Raw genomic sequence first — 19,007 nt, 5'->3', positions numbered from 1 at the left:
CTTATAAAAAATCTCAGCTCAAAACAAACAAAAAAAAAAGCAATGAACAAATAAAACAACAAAAACTGGGTCCACAGCAACATCTATGCAACTCTCCCTCTAATGTTATTTAGAGTGAGTGCCTATACAGAAACCTGTCTTGGATGTTGGAGCAAAGGGGAAGTGAGTGAGTGAAAGATCACTCGCGCACGCACGCACACACACACACACACACACACACACACACACACACACACACACACACACACACACACACCCTCTCAACACTGATTAGGTTCCAGCGAAGGTTGCGTCTGAAAAGGCTTAGCCGAATCTTAAGTATTCAACCACATCCAGACAATCAAAATCTTTCGAGGGAAAAACTGCCACTTCTAAACTGAAATTCTCAAAAGACAAGGCTACAGGTGCTGTCCTCACGAAGAAAAGCCGCACGAAGATGAAAAAAAAAAAAAGATTTGCGACCTTCAAAATATTTCACTCATTCTTACATTTTTAGATGTAACCTTTGGTTCTAATTTAAAAAATATATATCGCACAATGGATGGCCTTACTTGTTCTTTTCTGGTGGCGGTGGATTGGTTGTGCTTTTTGGGGCGGTAAGGCCAGCAGAGAGGAGGCTGGTGTGAGACTAGAGGTGAAGTTAGAGCTCAAACTCCTCTGATCAACTGGGAAAGAACTGTGTGGGGAACAATCACTTACTGGTGCTCAGCGACTCCTTGCCGTAGCGTTTGTTCCCAGAGATCACCTGTCAATCAAACCAGTGTGGGCGGGACTGTGACGTCTTTTGATGAAGTTTGAGTTTCTGTAGGTGGCGCTCTGTTCTTTGTCTGTCCAGCCATGGTGGCTATCGCTGCTCATGCTAACTACCCAGTTCTTCTTCTATTTATTCCAGACAAACGCAGGAAAGACGTACCAGACACCTGCCTATCTATCTTTCATCTGTTTGTTTTCCAAAATAAAAAAGACCTTTTGCCATATACAAAAGGTTCTTATCCCATCTATATTTTTTAATTGATTGAATTGCCAGTAAATAGAGCTGTCTGTAGTATCAGTCTGAGGACTCACCCCTGGTCCTCTCCTCCTCCTCCTCCCCCGTGGCCGTGGTGTTGGGGTAGGGGTAGGGGTAGGTGGAGGCGGCCTCCTCCTCCTGGCTGGGGGTCTGGGGTCCCGGGGCGCCGGGCAGCGGGGAGCTGGCCGGACGGGAGCTGGTGACGGAGCTGGACGGGCGGGAACTGGCACAGTTCTGTATGAGGAGAGGACAGGAAGGATGAAGAGGAGAATACAGGGGAAGAGCATAAAATCACATACTGTAGTGCTGCACAGTTTAAAGGAATATGTGCAGGAGATTGTCCCATTGGTCCATTTACCTGTTCAGTGAAAATAGGCACCAAAATCATCCATGTGTCCCCGGTAGATTATTGCTCCAAGCTAACACTAGCATACACTATGTTGGGGGATAGCAGGCAACTAGCATTATACTCAGAAGTGAGAAAATGACAACTTGTAGCAGCTCTAAAGTTACATGGTAACTTATCTTAAATGATACGTGGCAAAGTTTGGCTATTTTATGTAGGATATTGGTAAAATTTACAGAAACTATGATTCAAAAATTACATTATGTTGTCCCTGTTTCCATAAGAAGTGAAGGTGGTAAACGATGGGAGACTGTGTACAGCTAAAAATCACTGCGCAGCGGATGAATATGTGTTTTTTTCACCTGAAATAGTTCAATAGTTAAAACTAAACCTGACTACATCAACCTTAATGAGTTAATATTTCATTTGAATCTTTGAATCTATAGGCCATGTAATAAAAATCCTGTAAACTTTTCATTAGTAAAAGGTCAGTCTTCATACTTAGTCATCTACTATCACTCAGCGTAGTGTATGCTAAAGTGTTAGCATGGAATGTGACACATGGATGATTTTGGGGTCTTAACAGGTAAGTAACCTTATCTCCCTCCAAAAAAACTTGGTGTATTCGTGTTAGGAAAAAATATAAAAAAATGTTTGAGGTGTTCGTCTTTCTAAACAAGGTTTCATAGAGCTGGGATAGCTAGATCTTTCTTTCTACTGAAACTGATCATAAGCATTATCAGCTCATTGTATCATTGGCCTCACTTCTGCAATATATGCACTTACACAGTTAGCACACTTTTGCTGAAAAAGAAATTATGTTGAAAACACTGTCCACATGTATCACAATTAATATCTGAATCACAATATTCAGCGGGAAAAAAAATAAATCAATATGATTTTATTGTGAATATTGTGTTGCTCTAAAATATGTTAAAATTCTAATGGACATACAGGATTATAGAGTATGCTGCATTAATCTTCAGTTCATCAGTTAGGAGTGTAAACATGACAATTCACATTCATCCACATATGAATTTCTAATAATTGAAGACCCTGTTAAGTATTCAAAGTTAGTCTAAATGCCTATGGAAATGATGTAATGGACTTTTGTAGACGGCTGTGTCCTTCCAGTATATCCAGAAACAAAACCGGGCACCTGCTCTGCGACTTCAACTCTGAAAGCTGCTCGTTTCAAACACTTCACACACACACGCACACACACACACACACACACACACACACACACACACACACATCTCCCCGCTAGACCAAAATAAACGCCAATCACTGAAAACCCATTTGTTTGCACAGCTCTCAAACAGAATGGGCTGCTTCGACGGCCCCGGGCCTCTTGTGTTACATCTGTCTATCAGAGAGGAATGCCTCACACACACACACACACACACACACACACACATACACACACACAGAGAGACAAATACACACGCTCATATTTCTCACTGTGAGTTCCTCTGGATGAGAGTGTCAGCTAAATGCATGAAATGTGATTGTAAGTACATACAGAAAGGGAACGAGATATAGGGAGAGAGAGCGAGAGAAGAGAAGCATACATATTCTGAAATGAACACACACACACACACACACACAAACGTGCACATACACACCCATGCATTCCGCCCAACCCTCTGGCTTCCTATATCTTGTCAAAACTTGAATTAAGATCAAAAAACTAATCCGCTTCCAATTTATATCTATATTTCAGTGGTGTCAGGGGCACGCAACTCAGAGTGTTGAGGGGGGATCGTTTTTTATTTGGGTCCTGCAACTGACAGCTTTATTTCACCAAGCAATCTGGCAGTGTGTGTACAAGTGGGAGGTCAGGGGGGGTCAGGAGGTACTCGGTATCAAGTGGGGGGGGCAACATTGGTCAGGCCGGCTGTGTGTGTGTGTGTGTGTGTGTGTGTGTGTGTTTCTGTGTGTGTAAATAACTAAAACCCCACACCCCCACCCTCTGGGGGCTAAAAAAGCTGTTTGCGCGACCCTCGCCCATATAGGGGGCTACGGCAAGGAAAAGGGCTGAAGAGGTCGATGGAAGGGCGAAATTAAAGAGGGGAGAGTGTGTGTGATTAGGTTTGGCGGAATTTATACAAGAGGTCAGAGGTCATGTTACTGTACCAAGAGTGAGATGTCACTGAATTGCCCCCGCAATACTTTAAAATTATATCCATGGGTGTTTTGTTTTTTGTTAGTACAATATCTCTTTCAAATGCTGGTTATTTAATTTGTTTAAAAATGACTATTATGTCTTTTCTTATGGCTTTTCTCTCTCTCTCTTCTCATACATGATCATTTTGGGGGATTGGGAATATTTGTTAGATCTATTATAAGTAGTATAGTATTACCTGCTTGTAATATTGGTGATCTACGAATTTAAGCTTATTCTACTGTTGCACTCATTGCAAGTCACACTGGATAAAGATTGTCAGCAAACCAAAAATATAAATGTACCTAATTTCCCCAGAGGGATCATTAGAGTTTCCATCTAACCTTATGTAATCTAAATAGCCCATTTCAAATCAGTAAACGCCAAGTTATGAAACAGTGTTGAAATCTAGCAGTGAATTCTCTCAGCAGCTTTAACCCTTCAATCGCTCAGAATGAAACGACATATAAACCCCTCTATCTACGACGAGTGCCATTCGTCTTCTAATGACCCCCATATGCAGTAACGGAGCGCCGCCGGAGCCTCTTTATCCCTCACCCGGCACGCCGCCATACCCAATCCTATGTTTTACAACGAGGGGATATATAGGGGCATGTGCGGTCATCTAGAGCCAAACGTCTCCTATCTAGCCAAAGGACAGGTAGATACAGTATTTCACGCGGGATTTATGGCGCAAAATAGCATTAGCTAAAAAACGTCAGGCGGCTGTGACGGCTAAAAAACGCGTTCTGGTGGCGGAACCCGGCGAGATTGGAAAATTGCCAGCGAGAGAGGGGAGAGAGCACTAAAAATGACAGTGGGGGGGGGGGGGGGGGGGCTCACTGATAACATGGGCGGCCAATATATCAGGCTGCACCCGGCGGCAAGGGGCCCCCGGGGGCTCAAGTACCCCCTCCCACACCCCCCACCCCCCCGTCCCGCCACCACCCCTGTCATTTTTTTTTTTTTTTTTTACTGGTTCTTGTCTTTACAGTGTGTCCGCCTGTCAGGAGGGGGGTCAAAGGGAAGTAGGGGGCGGCCGGATATTCTAAAAATCAATCTGCCATCAGAAATGGTCTCATTCCCTCTTCGATGACCTGATGGGGGGGGGGGGGGGTGAGGGGTGGGGTGTGTGTGTGTGTGTGTGTGTGTGTGTGGGGTGGGGAGTGGGACAGGACACAACGTGCTGCTGGCCATAAAGCGTGACACAACAACCTGGAGAGAGGAGTGGAGTTAATGTGATCACTCATAAGGGACAAGTCACAGTGTGTGTGTGCGTGTGTGTGTGTGTGTGTGTGTGTGTGTGTGTGAGATGTGATGTGGGGGGGCAAGGGAGTGTGGAATGATGAGAGTGGGTGTGTATCTTCCAAGGTGTGGATGTTGGGGTCTATAATTGTGTGTGTGTGTGTGTGTGCGGTGTGGCTGTGTTTGTGTGTGCTAGAGACTATTAACTACTTTTAAAGTGCTTCGCCTGGGCTAAGTGATCCTCCTGGACGCACACACACACACACGCACACACACACACACACACACACACACACACACACACAGGCAGGCAGCACGCCGCCATTCCAGCCAAACGGCAGCGTCCAGCCAGGTATAAATACTGTCCTGACACTTTAATGTCAGGGGACGGCTTGTCCTGGATTAGAAACTTGTAACCCACCGCGGAGCTTGACATTGCTGGGATGAAGGTGCTGAAACGAGGAGGGGGTGGGGGGTGGCGGTGGGGGGGGGGGGGTTGTGGGGGGGGTCGGGAGCTATTACGGAGGGTCCATGTTTGATGTATAAGGGCATCTAACATGGACTGTCGGGTGGCGGGAGGCTAGTAGATGTACAGTGTTGCTTTGTGGCTACTTTTCATTGGCATTGCCTATAGTGATGTTTTTTCTTTTTTTTTCCTCTGAAGCAAAAGCTGTGAGGAAAATTGTGTCTGCCGCATCGGTGTGAATCTAAGAGACACACACACACACACATGTACACACACGTGTTCACAGGGAAATAGTGGGTTACATACTGAAAAATTAAGAGCTTTTCTCCTCTCCTTGATCCTGTTGACCGTGCTCCGAACCTGAAAGAGAGAGACAGAGAGAGAGAGAGAGAGAGAGAGAGAGAGAGAGAGCGGGGGAGAAAGAGATAAGTGTATGTGACACAGCGCTCGAAGAAACACACGCTTACACCGGATCAAAACAAAAAATCCTTCACGGGTATCTCTTGCGAGCAACCAAAGCGTGAAATTCAAAATAAAGAATGCAGAAAAAAAGGGAGAGCATTAGAAAAAAACAGAGAGAGACATATTTTGGGACGTCGTTTTTTTCGGGCGGCGATAAGCAGCATTTGTAGGGTGGGGGGGGGGCAAGGTGGAAATGTTCCAGTATGTTCCAGCGGCTAATGGGACTTGAAAGTGACACATAGAGCCGGCAAACTAAGGAGGCGACTTGGAGCGATCATCTGTCAACACGGAGCGCCGGGACCAACAAATGGAGCTATTGGAGGAGAAGGGACCGCCCTAGCAGAACAGATTACATTTTTACACTCCGGATGAAACAGAGTACAACACACCTTCATTTACCACACACAGCACCAGACCGCTCTGATACTCAACATTTCAGAGATATATATATATATATATATATATATATATATATATATATATATATATATATATACATAGTATTAGTATATCTACATTTCTGGGGGGAAAAAAATGAATGAAATTTATCATCCAATATATCTAAAATACAGCAGATTCAGTGAGTAAAAGGGTTTCCAATTTGATAGGATTTAAGTTCTATTTGTTGTGGTGGATTTAAAAAAAAAAAGTGAAAATAAATTAATTACAAAAATGAAGGCAGATGCTGTTTCATTCATCGCTTCAGAAGCATTTGAAGAATTTAATTCCAAAATGAGATCTGATCTAAGACCTTTGCACAAAACAGCAGTAATTTGGAGGAAATCATCCTTATTCATGAAATATTGACTGATGAAAATCAGGCAGGAATGCTTCTTTTAAATGGATATATTGTGTCTTGGAATCAAACCCTTCAATTATTAATGACTGATTAATGATATCAAAAAATGATTCATAAATATTACATATAAGTACACAATTTAATCAGAACACAGATGCTCCGTAACACTTTGAAATGCCCTCATTCTATTGATTTAACCTGTGTATTAACCTATGGAAATGTATTGCAAGTACAAAATAAAAATAAAATAAATCTATAAGTTATTGATGAAAATCCCCATCATACATGATGTGCTTACAACGCAATTTTTATTATGTGCAAACACAGTATGATTGAGCACTTTTCCCTTGGTTAATACGCAGGTTAATTAATACAGTGGAATACGGGTGTTAAGTGTTACCAGATATAAACCAAATATGCAAAAATTTGAGGCAATTTAGGATCCATTCTGTAAATTCTTGTTAAAGCCACAGGAATCAGGAAATTCATGTGTTAATATATAAAAATGTATATTTGTAATACAGATGCAGCTGTAAATTAAAGTATTTCTCTGTTGGAAAGATGTAAATTCTAAAGTCACTAATCTCCCATGCTTTGTTATTTAGTTAAGATAATTATTGTGTAATAGGGCCGATGACTTGTGAAAAAGTGGTTGAATATTAAATACTGTTAAAAATAAAATAAATTTTGATATATATATATATATTGCAAACATATTTGAATCCCTATCTTCTCTCTTACAATAAGTCTATTTTCACTGTAAATAGAAACAGCTTGGTTCATTTAAAACAAAACAAAAACGCAGCAGAACAGCTCAGTATGCCACAGGTCTGTTAACTAGATGGAAGTCTTCCACTGCAGAGCCTCTGGCACCAATGAGATCTGTCTGTGTGTATGTGTGTGTGTGTGTGTGTGTGTGTGTGTGTGTGTGCGTGTGTGTTCGTGCACACTGTCAGCGCTCACTGTAAATTTGTAGCGGCTGGGCGCTCATCACCGCAGCGCGTCCCAGCCCAGCCCACCACGTTAGTGAATATGCATTATGGCTTACGGCTTCATTAGGCCGCGGCGTGTCATAAATTATGACACCGCACAGAAGAGATACACACACACACACACACACACACACACACACAGAGACACACTCAGAGACGGCGATGTGTGTATGCAGAGGATGTTTTGCATACACACCATCGTTGAAGGGCCACATAATGAAGAGAGCACAAGCCTTGTGACAGGGCAGAATCAACAGCACCAGTGTCATGTTTCCAAAACCCTCCTATTAATTCTGACAAGATCTGCGTAAGGCCTTCGACACGGCGGAGACGTCGGAGAGACGCTGCCTTAACGTTATTCAACGGGGGAGGGAAATCCTGGGGATTTCATTCATATCAAAAGCAGCCGGCGTGCTGAGGCAATTACATGACACGACTTAATTAATCATTTGACAATGAGGGGAAGGGCATTGTTTTAGACGATCGTTATGTGTTTAAGGCGTTTCGCGCGCACTCAAGGTTTCGCGCTGATGCAAAGCGCGGTTCCCCATGTAAATGGGCGCCAAGCGATTACCATATGAAAGCAGCGCGCCCGACAACACCTGCCGACATCCTTGGAGTTGATGGAAATAAAAGGTCATCAAAGCGGAGGATTACAAGGTGACCACCAAGGAAAAGCTAATTGTGATGAATAATGGAGAGCTATTGTCGGGTAATTAGCAATTAAAACGCTGCAATCGAGTGTAATAGCGGCAGACGCGGTCCGTCTTCCACGCCATATTTGTAATTACGGAGCCTGGGAGCCCGCCTCCCGAAGCCTCATAAATGGAGCGTTTTCTGACTTTGATGGAATTCTAACAGCCGTTGGTTAATTCAGCACCTTTCTTTAGCATATCAAAGTAAAATTTCTTCACCTATTTATTATTTATTTTCACCTATTTCGGATCAACAACTACAATACGGCAACTTTGCAAAGTTTTTTCCATAGACTTCAGAATACAGAATAACCTCTTCCCCCAGCTCTCTTTTGTACCACATGCAGCTTCAACAGAATCCCTCGCCAACAGCAGAAACTGTGCAATTCAGAAATGAAACGCAACGCTACAGTATCGGCTAATCCGTCCACTTGACCCTGTCCGCTCTTAGCGCTAGGTGGCGGTGCCGATGTGTGCGCTAATGCAATCAAAAGAGAGGTTACCGTCCCCGCCGATCAAGGCTGGTTAGCTTAAACCGATACAGACAGAACAGAACCCCCCCCCCCCCCGCCCCATGTCTCACTTTGGCCTCTCCCTTCCGCTCTTTGATTATGGGGAAGAAAAAAAAAACTTTTGATCATTCCCATTCAGCTTTTCTGTAATTTTTCTATTAAACAAGTATTTCCTTTTAGGTGTCATGGAGGGCGAAACCTGAAGCCACCGGTGTTCTTTGTCACACCATGCGGCATGCGGCGAGAACAAGGGAGAGATAGAAAGCAAAAAAGGGAGAAGGGAGGAGGGAGAGAGGGGGGTGGGGGGGTGGGGGCAAAAGGAGTCAAGAGGAAGGAGGTGGTGAGGATCCAGAAAGAGAAAGAGAAATGGACAGGGAAAAAAAGGCAAATATTACTGCTTTTTTTTTTTTCAAACGTTAACAAAGAAGCGCGGCCCTTTTGAAAAAGCGGAACGTGTACACAAGCTGCTCACAAATTGTGACGCCCCCCCCGAGGGGGGTCAAGGAGAACTCGGGAGTAAGAAAATGGATTCCCGGGCACTAAAAAAAAAAAAAGCCACTTAAGCAAGAAAGCAGCGGTGATTTATTTTACAGTGCGCGGGGGTCAGCCCTCCGTCGCTCGCCATTGTCGGCGGGTCGCCTCTGACTCAGGGACGGCTCTTCACGCTCTGGAGAGGAGAGGGGGGGCGAGGAAAAAAAGGGAAGAGGACAAAAAGGCGGGGGGTGGCGGGGGGGGGGGCAAAAGGGAACGGAGGGCAGAAAGGGCAGAAAGGGAAGGTGGAAGGTGGAGGTGAGAACGAGAGATATCCTGACTCGGATGGTCAGAGGGTGATGATGGAGGGAAGGGTACAATGGAGGAGGATGAAGAGAAAAGAGATGAGAGAGAGAGAGAGAGAAGGGATGGAGAGGGAGATGGAGATGGAGAGGGAGGGGGAGAGGGAGGGGGCGGGCGAGGATGACCTTGTACACTCAGTCAAAGCAACAAGGGGCGACTGAAAAGATGAGATGTGCTTGTATGCATCGGCGCTAAAGAGAAGTCAACCGCGGTTCATTCCAGCCGCAGAGGAGAGACAGCTTGATTGATTTACTTTGCCGTGTATATACAGAATTTACTTTTTTTTGTATTTTGCTGAGATATCGGCAATCACCGCTTACCTATTTCCTACAAAGGCCTGGACCTTCACACTCGTACTGAACGTTTCTGTAAATCTGTTCAACAGACTAAGGATTTGCTACAATTACTGCATCACATATATCATAAAAGACTGATTCAATGGTTCCGAGATCTTTGGTAAAAAAAAAAAAAGAGGCATAATTTCTAGATGTCTGGAAGTGTTAAGCGTCCTTTATGGCAATTTTTTCTCCTGAATACAAAAGCAGCTTAAGGCGAGGAAAACGGAGGAGCGTCTGGAAATGAGTAATTGGCTGCGTTCACAAAAACTTAAGATGCGATATCGCTTATGCACATAGCAAAGTTAACCCTATTTACATCGCCTTAGCTGCGTTTGACCTAGACTGATTCTAACAATTGAGCCTCATCCATTAAATCCAATCTCTCCGTCTCTCGCCTCTCAATTTTTTTTTTTTTCCCCCCTCCTAGCTACGGCGAATCTAAATGGTAATAACGCAGCATTTCAATATGATATTTCCCCACTCCCCTCGTCGCATATTGTTGGTTGCATATTGTTTTTTTTTTGTTTTTTTTCCTCTCGGTGTATAGACGCTGCTTGGGGCCCCGCGGAGCCCCGGCCAGCGGCTTTGTCAGGATGCTAAATGGAGGGCCGTGAGTTTAAAAACTTAAAGAGGCAGTGAAATATTAGCCAATGTGGGTGAGGAATGAGTGGCTGAGAGCCGCGCCGTGTCAGTGTTTAATGGTCGGACCCGGATGCATATAAGTTAGCCCAAGCATGAAGGGCAGTGGGACGCTCGCGTGGAAACGACGTCCCCTCCCTCCTTCCCATCCTTCTACTTACCCCCCCCACCCCCTTCCTCCTCCACACACACACACACACACGCGCTCCCACTCTCACACCCCACCCACCCAGCTTTTAAGCAGGGAGCCCATCAGAAACTTGTCATTTCTCTCATTCACTCCGACAGCCTTGAGACACAATGCAGACTTACCTCTGTGTTGTACACCCCATATATCAGGAAGATGAACAGGCCCTGCACACACACACAGACAAAGAGAGAGAGAGGGAGAGAGAGAGAGAGAGAGAGAGAGAGAGGGAGAGAGGGGAGGACGGGGGGGAGAAAGTTGTTACAGTCTTTTTCTCTCTTATCCTCTCATAATAAAAAAGAAAAGATCAAAAGTAGAGGGTGCAGCGACATGTGCGGGTTACTTTGGTTCGTTCGCTATCGGAGCTCCGCAGAGCTGAAGTGGACTGAGAGCAGAGAGAAGAGAGTGAGGCTGAGGAGGACTTGAAAGAGTACAACTTCTCCAAACTGGGACACTTCTGTAAGGCTCAGCTCGCATTTGTTTCGTGTTCAGCACCCCCCCACCTCACCCACCTCCCCCCCCATCCCAGCCCCCACTAACCCATCAAAGGCTCAAACCCAAGGTTTCCTCCGGCTTTATCGAAATAGAAAATAGTTCAGTCTCAAGTGCCTGTGTTCAGTTTGTGTTCCCGGACACAGAAACACACAAATACACTGTGGGAGTACCAGCACACACACACACACACACACACACACACACACACAGACAGAGTACATGCACACACATGAAGTACACATAAACACACAGAGTACAAGCATACATACTTATACTAGTGTAGTATAAGTATAGTAAAGTATGAGCGCACACACAAACTCACACACACACACACATACAGTACACTGTCACAAACACAGTATGAACATGTGTGCACACACACACACACACACACACACACACAGGAATGGAGCAACTCAGGCCAAACGAGTCTATCAAGGAAAATCATTGGGGGAAGGCGGAGAAAGAGAGAGACAGAGGGAGAATAATGAAAAAAATGACACATAAAAGAAGATATTTCATGTTCACAGAACTCCACCACTAGTACCCAGGGCCTGAGAATGCCATGCCCTTGGACGCATAAAGGCTGCACTTTTGGTTGCAGAAAAACAGCTATTTTTCATTGCAGTCCATTGTGGTGTCCATTGAATGTACAAGCTGTGCATTCACCTTCAGGCCATAATGCAATCCTGCCGCCTCAATGGGAACGGTGAGGACAGCATTCACGGAGCGCCGATTGAACCGTGCCACAAAAGATGTACCGAGAAAAATGAAAAGGGGGGTAAAAATGCTATAAATTTCAAGGCTGATAGATAGATTCTTTGATAAGACAGCTTTATGTCAATCTAGGTCTGGCCGGCACAAAGAAAAACTTTTAGAATCGCTTCTAAAAGTACATCTGTCTCCTTTCACTTCTCGGAGTGTCTGTGTTCCTCCGTCTCTCGGCGAGGGTGAGGACACATCCTGAGGACAGGCAGGCGCGACCCGATCGAAGCATCAATCAAGAGCCAGTTTGGAGCGTCCAATTTTTGCCAGAGGGAGATCTCCATGCATCACCATTGACAACGTGATTTGGCGGGCCGTGCGGAGCGACAGGCCGACGATAGCCGACGATGACGACCTCTAGTCTCGGGACGTCCACCTCCTCCCGCTGGCCGTCCCGTCCCTCAGGGGCCGGACTGACCCGTCTGTCTGCTGCCGCCTCAGCGCATCCATCCTCTTTACACAGGCGACTCTGCTGGTCTCTGACACATCGAAGACAACAGATCTAACGAGGGGTCTCAAGCTGAGATCTGACTACTGTGGATTTGAGTTTGAATTTTATTAGGACCTCTTTTAGCCCAAGGCGTACTCTTCCAAGAGTACTTAACATTAAAACACAACAGGATAAAACATCAGCAAAAGACAATCAAGTAAAAAAAAACAACAAAAAAACCCTTGCACTTGTTACTATCAGTTGCTTGTAATGTTGAAGATGTAGATTTCTCTATTGTTGCGCTCATAAATGGATAAGATGCAATGTAATGTAAATGAGATGATTAAAGCAATAAGTACAATTTTTAATGTCCCAAAGCACAAAATGACCATAATATATCTGCAGGGAATTGATAGGGTTGTTGATCAATACCAGTGACTCAACAATTAACCGATTGACCAGGTGGTTTCTGTCTTTCAAACCTGGTGCTGTGCCAGAGAACTGTGTCACTTGTGTAGGAGGAGAAAAATTGTATCAATGTTGTTGCAATTCCTACTGGTCACTGATATAGATCAATAGTTAATGCCCCTTTAACAATAATCCTCAAATTTGGTAACATTTTACAATGGCATTATTACTGAATATTAACTCATGGAAAAGTACTGCAAGTACACACATACTGTGTAAGAAAAGCTCCCTAATCCATACAGTGCTTCATTGTAAGAACAGTTTTCATTAGTGGAGTCTTACTGTGTCCTCACAATGCTTTCACTTTATACACAGGTTACAAGGCTGGAGTAAGGCCATTGTAACGTAAAATATTACTTTACAACCGACCATGTTCATTGACAGTGTAGTGTTAGATGTGAAACCACTTCCAAAAGTTTACCTTCAAAGTTTACCTTTCATTGCAGCACAAGCACAGTGCTGTATGTACAGTACAGTGTTCATCATGCGCTCAAACATACTCTCATCCTATATTCGCTCACACACACGCACACACACACACACACACATACACATATCAACACACATGCACAAACAATACCCAGAGACAGTGGGTGGTAATTTGCAACACATACCCCATTGTATTGCATTAGAATTGCAATTTCCAACTTATTGTTGCAATTTAATTATCATGTTTTTGATCATTCCTCTTATTTGTAATTAATCTTTTGTTGTGTAGTGAACAAAGTGGGGGAAACATACTGTGCGCATTAGGAAAAATGATCCATTAGAATATAATTGAGTTAAAAATAAGTGGCATCACAACAATAATGATGGATTGTTTAAAATGTTAATTCATTAATATTCCCACTAAAAAACAAACACAGCCGAAAAAATGGGGCGCATTATTTAAATGCATTGTGTGCTTTTCTAAACCCAGTCCTGTTTCTTTTGAACTCGGCGGCAAAATGCTACAAATTTATGCAAAGGATCGGCACAGTTGCTTTCAAAGTATTGCTATACATCAAACGGGGGAGCATAAATTAATTAGCGGCCAGCTAATTAGGGAACAATTGTATGTTTAAAAAGTTAAAGCCAACAAACACTGTGTTTCACAAAAAACATACATCACCCCAGAGAGATGCAGTGTGGGGCAATGTGAGACAGAAAATAACATTTGTTTGAATAAACAGGGGTGTTGTTGCTCTGCTGGGGAAGGAGGAAGAGCGAGTCGAACTTAGAGATCAATTCACTTACAGTAAAGTCAATTCTATTCAGTCAGGATGCTGCGGCTCTGAGCCTCGCACTCTCTACTGCTGGCTGTTTGTGATGTTGGCAAGCTGCTGTAGGAAATTTAGCTTAATCTAATGCTGCTGTCGTTGTAAGTCGCTCTTCATAAGCGTGTCAGCTAAATGCAATGTAATGTAAAATGAGACCAATCAACCATGACCCCAGACTTTGGTAACACTTAACTGTATAAAGGCTTTGTTCCAGTATAAATGTAAGAGTGTCAGCTTAATGTCTGAAACGTACATGCAAACATTCAAGAGGATTTTCTTCAAAATTCAAAAACTAGAGATCTTTTGCAAATAAAAAGGTTCTTATATCCAGTCTATTTAGACGGCTCCATTACTATTATGTGAAGCATAGTTTCAATTTACATTTCCAATGAAAGGAACCAATTCCTGGAGTCACTCACAGCACTGCAGGCTTTTTTTTTTTTAAGGCTTTTTACATTTTTAAGCATTTAGCTGAAGCTTTTATCCAGAGCGACTTGCAGTGAGGGAGCAGGTGGGGGTTCAGTGCCTGGCTCAAGGACACTTCAGCAGGACTCATGGCTGCTGATGGACGCAGCCTGTGGCCTTTCAGTTACGGTCATCATCATGCTCTCATAAAGGATGTCAGTGGTTAGAAATGATCAGCATATAAAGTTTAGTTATATATTTACACCTAAGGTCAAGTCAAGTTAAAATGTATTTGTTTTGTGCATTTCATACATAAGGAACAATGTGCTTCACATAAAAACAATGAAAGCAAAACATAAACAAAGCTGCCATAAACCATAAACCATATTTATTTGCATGTCCAGTGATTTGTAATAATTGTGTCTGATTATTGAAATCGTCTGTGATTTTAATCCTGTGCGAATCTGCTGTGTCTGTAATTTAATTTTAAAAAATGTAAAAAATTACAGCGCAAATTACCTACCGTGAAGACAGAGGTTCCCTGGTAATACTAATCCTGTGTCAATCAAACTCTCTGTAATTTTGACCCGTAATTTGTTTTTAGCGCGCCGTTTCGTTTCCCTCTTTGTCTCCTTCATCACCTTCGCCTTCCTCCTCCTGTCATGAAAAATGGAGGCTGCAGTGGAATCTGCAGCTGAAGGTTCTGACCGCATTTTTCAGCACAAACGTCCAAGTTTTGCTTTGAAAGTGAAATCTTGACCTTAGACAATTGTATCTGGGACACTGCTGATGTAAGTGAATTTCATTTTCCTGTGTGAATGTGTTTCACAATAATGCAGAGGTTGGCAGTTCATTCATTAATTACATGAGGTCCCCACATGATACTAGTCCCATGCTAACAGGGCTATAGATACTCACATAGGGAGATAATGGACAGATAAGACACTTCCCCCACAATTTCCTAGGGCTGGGCGATAATTCAATATTATCGTTTATCATTTTTCAGTGGAATCATATCGTGATGATATGAAGATATTTTGATATCGTGACATATTTCTGCTGTCTGAATTGATGATGACAAGCAAATTTTACTTAAAAACTCTCATAAAATGAGGTATGGTAGGAATATTGTTTGAAAATTTCAGTTTTGTTTGACACCACACCTAACATCACCATTCGGTTCAATGAGATGAACATTAATTTGATTATTTAACGTGATTTTGCATACATGCACCATATCGTGATATATACTGATATCGAGAAAAATCCTTATGATTATCGTGATATTGATTTCAACCCTATCGCCCAGCCCTACAATTTCCCCATTTTTGGTTGGTTCTTGCCTCTGCAGAGAAAGAGTATCAGGAGCCCATATATCCCATACATAAGCCCCAAGCAACCCCCCCCCCACACACACACACACACACATACACACACACACACACACACACACACTTCCCAACACATCCACCCTCTTGTTTCTGGATTGAGAGTGAGCACATTGTACCGGCGGCGTGAAGAAAAGCCCTATCTCCTCATTATTTTGTGACAAGAAGCAGAAATTCACTTTACTTTTTCATTTAGGGAGCCCACCTACCCGGCTTTATGGATGTGCCTGCCCCCCCCAACACCACAATAGCAACACACACATACACACACACACACACCATCAGTCCCTACACCTTCCTTACTACGTAACAAATGATTATAAATTTTCACAGATGACCAGTCCCTCTATTTTTATCCCCCTTGAGCCCTGCCCACCCCCCCACCTCCCCCCACCCCAAACACACACACACACACACACAGACACCTCCCTAATGTGTAAAGTTAGGTAGCGAGGCGCCGGCAGGTAAAAATCTCACAAAACAGCAAATTTATGACATTGTCCTTGGGACCCGAAATTTCAATGTACTGAAATGAAAACTATGATTAAGGGGGGAGGCAGTGTCTTGGCAAGGAGAGACAGAAAACAGAAAGAGAGGAGAGAGAGAGAGAGAGAGAGAGAGAGAGAGAGAGAGAGAGAGAGAGAGAGAGAGAGAGAGATTGGCAGAGCATCTTTCTGTTTCCTCACACCCCTGCTGGAATATATCGCTGCTGTCAGGTTAACACTCCAATTTTGGCGTTTTTTCTTTTTCATGCTTGAACTGAAAGGTGACATGGTCATCATGTGTTGAGTGAGTTTCATGACCTTTGGGCAAATAAAATCTATTTTTAAAAAATCCCATTGCGTAATGTCAAAAACACAAGGTATAATGAGGACAGTGAGCATTTTTTTTGTTTTCAATAGCAACATTAAACCGCTGGTGGACATAAGAAATAGATCCTCCGTCCACATGGCTGTAGTCAGCTCCAGCAATCGAAAATAATGTAACACTAAGCCTCAAAGACAGTTTTTACCCCTAGGCGGTTAGATTACTGAACAGTAGCACTTTACATAACTCATAGTGATTATTTGTGGGATCTCTTATTTATTGTTTTTTTATTTATTCTTATTTATATATAGTTTTTAAGGGCTGAGATAGAGCCAGGGCAGATGCATTTCATTGCATTTGAATGTACATTGTACTTTTTAAATGTAGTGACAATAAACTTAAACTTAGACTTGAACTTGAACTAGCATCAGGCCAGAGGTCAGCTCTGCCAATCAGACGTAATGCATTGGGATGTTGGGGGCGGGACATAATGCAGTGAGGGATCATTCAAAAGTACGAGTCTCCTCAACAGCCAATGAGAGTCCACCAGCACCCATGTGTGTTGCTGACTGTCCTTGAGCAACCTACCCACTCACTGTGAGTTACTCTAGATAAGAGCATCAGCTCAAAACTGCCTGAAAATGTAAATATAAAAATGTCGTCCAGCCAGTCTAAAGTATAATCAATATCGCTGGTAAAATATGTGGAACATCCTATCCTTATTCAGATCCTGAGCAATAAAAAAATCTATCCTATCCACTAAACAAGAACTTCAAACTTCTTCACTCTGAATTTAATTTTTGTGTGATGTGTTATAGGCTGTTCACTATTGAGTTGTGATGTATTGCCATTTTCGCCTTTATATTGTGTGGGCTGCAGCCCTCTGCCATTGACGTACAAGTTAAATTTCCTGCTAGGACCAATAAACATCATCATCATCAAAGTTTAGTGAGCAGCTGACTGGCAGCCCGTCGACACTCCCTTAAAGGAGAACATTGTCTAATGGTTACAAACTGCATATTCTAGGTGCCAGGGCAGCCTGCTGGTTAGAGAGACCGTCCCGTAACTGGGAGTCAAACTGGGAGGTTCGACCCACACCCAAAACAATAATTCCATCTTTGTCAAAGGACAGTGAACGCCTCTCCTGCTCCTCTGGTGAAATCTGATGTCTGTGACTTGAAGTGCGTTTAAAGATTAGCTGGCAGATTTTAAGACAGCAGGGTGGTGTAGTGTAGTGAGGAGACTGTCTATCAACTGGAGGATCTGAGTTCAAGCCCGTAAACATCCGCCCTGCTGAAGTGCCACTGAGCAAGGCTGCTGTTCATTGGCTAATGCTGACCTCTGACCTCCATGTGGACGGGGCTAAGCAAGAGAGTTTACCCATACAGATCAATCAACTATTTTAAGGGTCAGTGAGATAAAAATGGGAAATGTGTGAAACCGTATAATGCACAAAACAAGTAGTTTATTTGCTACAAATAGTGCTAAAAAATATAAGCACTTTAAACCAATAAATGAACACAAATATAGGCTTGGTTCCAGCGTGATGTCAGTGTTGCGTAAAATAAAGCTCACAAGTTCCCTGTTTGTTGACATCAGGCCTGGGCCAAATAGCATTTTCAAATACTTCTTAGCGTTTGTTTTTACCAGCTTAGAGTATCAGATGGGTTGAGTTTATTGCATTGTGATAATTCAGTGTCATTCGAAGTGAGCCGTTCACAGAAAAGTAGACTAAATTGACTTTCCTATGATTGTCTTAAGTTTCTGTCACTATTTTGAATTGTCTTATGCACTCAAATCTGTCTATCTGTCACTTAAGAAGGCTAAAATAAACTGTATAAAAGTATTTGCAAATACTGTTTCAGATCTGGTTTACATAGTAGATGTTGAACTGCATTTGAGTGAAAACAGGGTGAATTGTTGCAGGTATGAGTACAAACTCTTGGGACTTTTATGAAAGCCAGATAATGGAAGTCACTTTCTGACTCACTCTCTGGGTTTTTAGCATCTTAGAAAAGTTCACCGACCTCTTGGTACAGTTCTACTGGGCCGACTGCTTTCTCTAAAACTAAAAACCACAACTTACACACACTGTATGAGAAAAAAATGTACCCAATGGTGTTGCACAATGTCAAAAATTAAACCTATTTGGACAGGTCTAACCTCGCATCAACAATCCAAATCTAAATTTAAACACAGAGACACTTTTCACACATGAAGTTCTATTGTGCCAGCTAATTTCTGCAAAACCACACAGAGAAATTCAGCCACTGCAATTGCACAATCTAAAAAATTATAG

The 19,007-nt window shown here is 43.0% G+C and overlaps 1 pseudogene; it reads right to left on the bottom strand.

Annotated features, from left to right (window-relative positions):
* Positions 1-1,065: 1,065 nt before the first annotated feature.
* LOC139660213 (adhesion G protein-coupled receptor D2-like) overlaps positions 1,066-19,007 on the bottom strand; it is a 60,133-nt pseudogene continuing 42,191 nt past the window's right edge.

The sequence above is a fragment of the Centroberyx affinis genome, unplaced genomic scaffold (assembly GCF_046629955.1).
Source record: "Centroberyx affinis isolate AG114_WGS23_722 - 3 ecotype Tasmania unplaced genomic scaffold, CSIRO-AGI_Caff_v1 ptg003250l_1, whole genome shotgun sequence".
Classification (NCBI taxonomy): domain Eukaryota; kingdom Metazoa; phylum Chordata; class Actinopteri; order Beryciformes; family Berycidae; genus Centroberyx; species Centroberyx affinis.
The sequence above is the reverse complement of the archived record's forward strand: the minus strand, read 5'-3'. Positions and strand labels throughout refer to the sequence as shown.